Below are 7,158 nucleotides of genomic sequence, written 5' to 3'. Positions count from 1 at the left end.
TGTGATTTGTTATGTCCAAAGAAATCCTTCTTTTCTTTCGAAATTAAAGTCGTTCTTGTTGTTCTTTCGGGAATGACATTTTATGGGGGAGATTTCTTTTTGAACTTGCACTTAATTGCCAAATATTTGTGGGGAGTGCGGTTGTGGAATATTTTAGGGGTTATCTTGTATATTTAAACTCCTTGATGAATGCATTTAGCTTCGGCTTTATGATTGCATCTAAACAAGATGATATACTTTTGCTTTCTTTTGGTCAATAAATGTCTCTTTCGGAAATTTCATTAGGATCCCGTTCTTGTACCTTTGCCAATTTTATTGACAAAAAGGGGGAGAATTAATACGCAGTTCACGCTACAAATACATATGGTTTTCGGATTATTATGTAAGGGGGAGTGGTTTCCATGTGAGATGGAGTATTGACTAAGGGGGAGTGATACATATCACCATAGTATTGTTGTTAAAGTTGTGATACAATTGAACTTTGACGCTGTGTAATGATACTATGACATTGTATAACAATGATTGAGAACTATTGTTTTCTTGTTGTTATAGCTACGGATTTTCAACAACGATGATACTAAACTTACAACCTTTGGGATCATTGGAGTACTTTGAAGTGACGAAAATTCGAGTAATGTTGAAGATAGGCATGTGGAATAGGAGCAAAAGTTAATGTATTATTGTTGTATTTTCGTATATATTAATAGTTTTGCCACTAAAATTTACAAGAGGTAGATTGTTAGAGCATTGCCCGGTCGAACTCGCATGCGTTGCTATCTCAAGAATGTTTGTCAATGTTAGTGATCAAAACTATAAGTCTTATTTATAGCCTACATAGCTAAAGGTCTCAGACTTGGATGAAAAGTGTAGTTGAGCTCAAGACTCCATGGAAATCATCATACAAGACGAAGGACTACTCAAGGAACTAGTGGATCTTCATCGACTAAAAGGTATGTGGAGACTTGAACTTATCTGTCACTCAAAAGTGTATCTATTCTATCTCCTACTCTTGAGACAAAAGTCGTTTTGATATATAGACTTTCATTATACACATTTGCTATTTCGAGCCGAGTTTATCTCGCCTATCTATTTCTCGAAATATGTGTTGGTAAGCTTTCGCTTTAGCCGAATTCATCTTTACCTAGTGACGAAAGTCATGTTATGTTTCAATCACTTTGAAAATTGCTCAGACAAAAAATGGTCTGTGAATAACGGCTAAATCCGTCCTCTGAGAATGTTTCAATGATTGAAATGAGAGTTTAGATTACATAACCATTGGTAGGATATAAGCATTTTTCTGGAAACACATATATGTATAAGTCCTTATTCCTTGAACCAAAGTTTGCGAACTTTGTTGATCAAGATAAATGGAAGTGGCGTGAGCCAAGTCCGCGAACTGGCGGAAGTTCTCGACCCGAGAATTTCTGCTGGAGTTTGTGAACTCCTTCCATGAGCCTAAGTCCGCGATCCCAGTCCGCGAACTTGAGCAGGTTATATCTAAAGTCGGTTGTTCTTGAACTAGTGTTTAAATAAACTAAGGAATGCTTTTCAAAACCGTGGCTATAAAGTTCATGAACCGATTCGAGTGAATCAAACCGATTTTGCTTCGATTGTGTCTTGTGTAGTTACATAAGATCTAAGCAATTGAACAACTCTCTAACTAGTTCATTTGAGTCATTTGAACTAGTTATGGTGAAGAAGAATATGGTTGATATGAAAGTAATCATATGTCTAACCATTTGGTTGACTTGTTGAACCAACAAATGTTAATGTTTGGGTACGGTTCATAAACCCAAAATTGGACATTTCATTTGTGTGTGACAAGCTAAGTTTTCGATCTAACGGTTGAGAAATATTAGCTTGAATCTAATCAGGTTTTCATCTAACGGTGAATATTGAATGCTTTGTTACTAATCTAACATTGATTGCAAACCCTGATTGAAAGTGTATATAAGGGAGAACTCTAGCAACTGGGAAACCTAATCCCCACACTTTACGTGTGATACTAGTTGCATAGCTAGAGTCGATTCTCCTTTAACCTTTGGTTTCTTCTTCTAAACCAGGTTAACGACTTAAAGATTTCATTGGGATTGTGTAGCCAAACCGATACTGCTTTTCTTGTAGTTGTGTGATCTGATCTTGCATCTTCTATCGTACGAGTACAATTGTAATAATTGGCTTGAGATTTTATATCTCCGATAGGCAAGATAAAAAGTAATCACAAACAAACTTCGTCTCATCGTTTGTGATTCCACAATATCTTTTTTCGCTGCGTCGATTAAGATTATTGTGAGGTGATTGATAATACTAAGCTGTTCTTCGGGAATATAAGTCTGGTATTATTGATTGGTTCCTGTTCACCTTGATTTATCAAAAGAAGGAACAAAAATCGTAGGTATATTCGTGGGAGACGGATTTATCTATTATCGTAGACTTTTCTGTGTGATACAGATTTGTTTATTTAAGTCTCAGACTCTGGGTCGTAGCAACTCTTAGTTTCGGGTGAGATCAGCTAAGGGAATCAAGTGCGTAGTATCCTGCTGGGATCAGAGGCGTAGGATCATAATTGTACCTTGGATTAGTGTGAAATTGATTGGGGTTCAACTCCTGTCCAGACCGAAGTTAATTTGGAGTAGGCTAGTGTCTGTAGCGGCTTAATACAGTGTATGTTCAATCTGGACTAGGTCCCGGGGTTTTTCTGCATTTGCGATTTCCTCGTTAACAAAATTCTGGTGTCTGTGTTATTTCTTTTCCCCGTTATATTTTGTTGTATAATTGAAATATCACAGGTTGTGCGTTGTTCAATCAATTAGAATATCCGACCTTTTGGTTGTTGATTTTAATTTATTGACATTTGGATATTGGTCTTTGGTACCATCCAAGTTATCTCTCTAGTATTTGATAAAGACTCACAGATTTTTATTTGATGTTCTCATGTTCTCCTTGTTAATGCCATTATTTGATAAACATTTTTATGTGGAAAATGTTTGGTCATATGCTGCCAGTTAATGCCATTATGCAGCTTTACAATCCTCATGTGAATGTTCTCTGCTCTTTCTGTAATGCTCATTATGAAACTGTGATGCATCTTTTTGTTAACTTCCCTGTAGTGTTGCGTATTTGGTTCAGTCTTTCCCTTCAGCATTTGATATCTACTGATTTGGACTGGGTTAATGATATTTTCTTATATTGGCATGAATCAAGCCTGGGTGCTTCTCCTTTTAAAGTTGGTTGGCCTAGTGTAGGTGATATTGTTATGTGGTATATATGGAAGCTGAGGTGTGATGTATTTTTCAAGAGTGCTTCTCTGGATATGAAAAGGATCATTGTTGATATCAAGAGAATGTTAAATTCTCACATTTCTCCAAGGATTACTGTTATGAATCTTGTACACAATGTCAAAATTTCTCAGTCTGAAGTGGAGAACTTTATGTTTGTAGATGGCTCTTTCAAGGATTTTAATTTTGGAATTGGTGTTATTTGGTGTGATGCTGCAGGGAATGTAAGAAAGGTGTGCTCGGAATTTGGGTTGATTCAATATGCAGTGGAAGCTGAAGCTAATGCACTTAGTTTTTCCATCTCTTGGGAAGAAGAGATGAATCTTCCTAAAGTGGTGATTGTTAGTGATTGTCTCCAACTGGTGCATTTTGTGAATGGCTGCAACATCTCTGTGGGCTGGAGAAGCCAAGACCTCTTGGAGCAATGTCGGAGTTCTATTTCTACTTATGTTTCCTTTAATGTTATGTATATAAAGCTGTTAAATAACCCCTTAGCCGACCGTCTTGCGCGACGGGCTAGGAAAAACAATCTTAAGGTTTTATGGTTTTCTCTTCCAAATTTTCTTGATGGTGTGTTCAGGAAGATAAATCTTAGTGTAATTTGTAACTCTCTTGTTTTTAATGAAGGGTGGTGTTTCTTAGCAAAAAAAAAAAGATTTCTATTTGCTTGAATATATATCAAATCGAGAGATTGAGATATAAACTCTTTGATATACTTTTAATCTAGATTGAGTCTGACCGTCTAGTTGATTCTCTAAAAAGTATATTGGAGTTTTTCCATACAGATTTCTAAGAGAAACATTGGATGTGGTTGTTAGACCTCCGCTTTTTCACTTCGTTAGAGGTTAAATTAGACGAAGAAGACATAATTGAAGTTTTCTGTCAGAAATTCTATGAATGAATGAGAAGTGACCTTCCCTATTTAAATACATCCAAGTTACGGAGCAGTGATGTTTTGAAACGTATAAAACACACCTCTGTCCCTTTTTGACCTTGCCATAACCAAGATTTTAAAATGGTATAAATATTGTCTTTTGAACTCATAAACATAGAATCTATATAGTAGCAAGGCTCTACATTTTATAAAATTCTAAACATTTAAGAACATTCTTACACAACAAGGAAATCAGAAAGTTTTTTAGACAATCTCACCTTATATAGGTTGTAGTTCTCACCCAGGGACGGACGAGAACAATCCAATATATCAATGTGGTGAGAATTCCTCCTAATACTCAACAATTTTTTTTTTAGGTAAGTGAAAAAGCGTGGGTATAACAACCACACCCAATAATTCGTTCGACAATCTGTATGGACTAACTCCAATATAATTCTGAGAGCACCAGCTTATAAAGCGAGCTCAACCAAGAAATATACCAAAGACTTATATCTCAATTTCTCAATACAATCTGTAATCAAATGGATAAAGATATGTAAGCCCGATTGATATGATAAATAACTTGGACGATACCAAAGACCAATGCCCAAGTGTCAATCAATTTATATCAACAACCAAAGGTTGGATTTACCGAATGATTGATCTACTCTACACCTATGATATTTCAATTATATAAACAAACATAACGCGAAAAAGAAATAACACAGACACCCAAAGTTCTGTTAACCAGAAAACCACAAAAAAAAAAAAAAAAACGGGACCTAGTCTAGATTTGAACACCATGTTGTATTAAGCCGCTGCAGACACTATCCTACTACAAGTTAACTTCAGACTGGAATGTAGTTGAGCCCTAACCAAGTCTCACACCGATTAAGGTACTGTTAGAGCATTGCTCGGTCGAACTCGCATGCGTTGCTATCTCAAGCATGTTTGTTAATGTTACTGATCAAAACTATAAGTCTTGATTTCTAGCCTATATAGCTAAAGGTCTCGGACTAGGATAGAAAGTGTAGTTGAATTCAAGACTCCATGGAAATCATCATACAAGATGAAGTACTACTCAAGGAACTGGTGGATCTTCATCGACTAAAAGGTATGTGGAGACTTGAACTTATCTGTCACTCAAAAGTCTATCTACTCTATCTCCTACTCTTGAGACAAAAGTCGTTTTGATATATAGACTTTCATTATACACATTTGTTATTTCGAGCCGAGTTTAACTCGCCTATCTATTTCTCGAAATATGTGTTGGTAAGCTTTCGCTTTAGCCAAATTCATCTTTACCTAGTGACGAATGTCATGTTATGTTTCAATCACTTTGGAAATTACTCTGACGAAAAATGGTCTGTGAATAACGGCTATATAATATCCTCTGATAATGTTTCAATGATTGAAATGAGAGTTTAGATTACATAACCATTGGTAGGATATAAGCATAGTTGTGGAAACACATATATGTATAAGTCCTTATTCCTTGAACCAAAGTTTGCGAACTTTGTTGATCAAGAGAAACGGAATGTGGCGTGAGCCAAGTCCACGAACTGGCAGAAGTTCTCGACCCGAGAATTTCTGCTGGAGTTTGTGAACTCCTTCCATGAGATTAAGTCCGCGAACTTGAGTAGGTTATATCTAAAATCGATTGTTCTTGAACTCATGTTTATATAAACTAAGGAATGCTTTTGCAAACCGTGGCTATAAAGTTCATGAACCGATTCGAGTGAATCAAACCGTTTTTGCTTCGATTGTGTCTTGTGTAGTTACATAAGATCTAAGCAATTGAATAACTCTCTAACTAGTTCATTTGAGTCATTTGGACTAGTTATGGTGAAGAAGAATATGGTGGATATGAAAGTGATCATATGGCTAACCATTTGTTGAACCAACAAATGTTAATGTTTGAGAACGGTTCATAAAACCAAAATTGGACATTTCAGTTGTGTGTAACAAGCTAAGTTTTCGATCCAACGGTTGAGAAATATTATCTTGAATCGAATCAGTTTTTCATCTAATGGTGAATATTGAATGCTTTGTTGCCAAGCTAACATTGATTGCAAACCCTGATTTGAGAAATTGTATAAGGGAGAACTCTAGCAACTGGGAAACCTAATCCCCACACCTTACGTGTGATACTAGTTGTGCTAAGCTAGAGTCGATTCTCCTTTAACCTTTGGTTTCTTCTTCTAAACCAGGTTAACGACTTAAAGACTTCACTAGGATTGTGAAGTCAGACCGATAATACTTTTCTTGTAGTTGTGTGATCTGATCTTGCTGTTTCTATCACTTTGAGTAGAATTGTAATAACTGGCTTGAGATTTATATCTCTGATAGGCAAGATAGAAAAGTAATCACAAACACTTTGTCTCATCGTTTGTGATTCCACAATATCTTTTTTCGCTGCGTTGATTAAGATTATTGTGAGGTGATTGATAACACTAGGCTGTTCTTCGGGAATATAAGTCCGGTTTATCAATTGGTTCTTGTGCACCTTGATTTATCAAAAGACGGAACAAAACTCGTAGGTATATTCGTGGGAGACGGATTTATCTATTACCGTAGACTTTTTGTGTGATACAGATTTGTTTATTTAAGTCTCCGACTTTGGGTCATAGCAACTCTTAGTTGTGGGTGAGATTAGCTAAGGGAATCAGGTACGTACCATCCTGCTGGGATCAGAGGCGTAGGAGCATAATTGTACCCTGGATCAGTGTGAGATTAATTGGGGTTCAACTACAGTCCATACCGAAGTTAGTTTGGAGTAGGCTAGTGTCTGTTCGGCTTAATACAGTATGTGTTCAATCTGGACTAGGTCCCGGGGTTTTTCTGCATTTGCGGTTTCCTCGTTAACAAAATTCTGGTGTCTGTGTTATTTCTTTTCCGCATTATATTTTGTTATATAATTGAAATATCACAGTTTGTGCGTTGTTCAATCAATTAGAATATCCGACCTTTTGGTTGTTGGTTTAAATTGATCGACACTTGGATATT

This window comes from Papaver somniferum, unplaced genomic scaffold, assembly GCF_003573695.1.
Source record: "Papaver somniferum cultivar HN1 unplaced genomic scaffold, ASM357369v1 unplaced-scaffold_128, whole genome shotgun sequence".
Lineage (NCBI taxonomy): Eukaryota > Viridiplantae > Streptophyta > Magnoliopsida > Ranunculales > Papaveraceae > Papaver > Papaver somniferum.
This window is presented reverse-complemented; position numbering follows the sequence as displayed.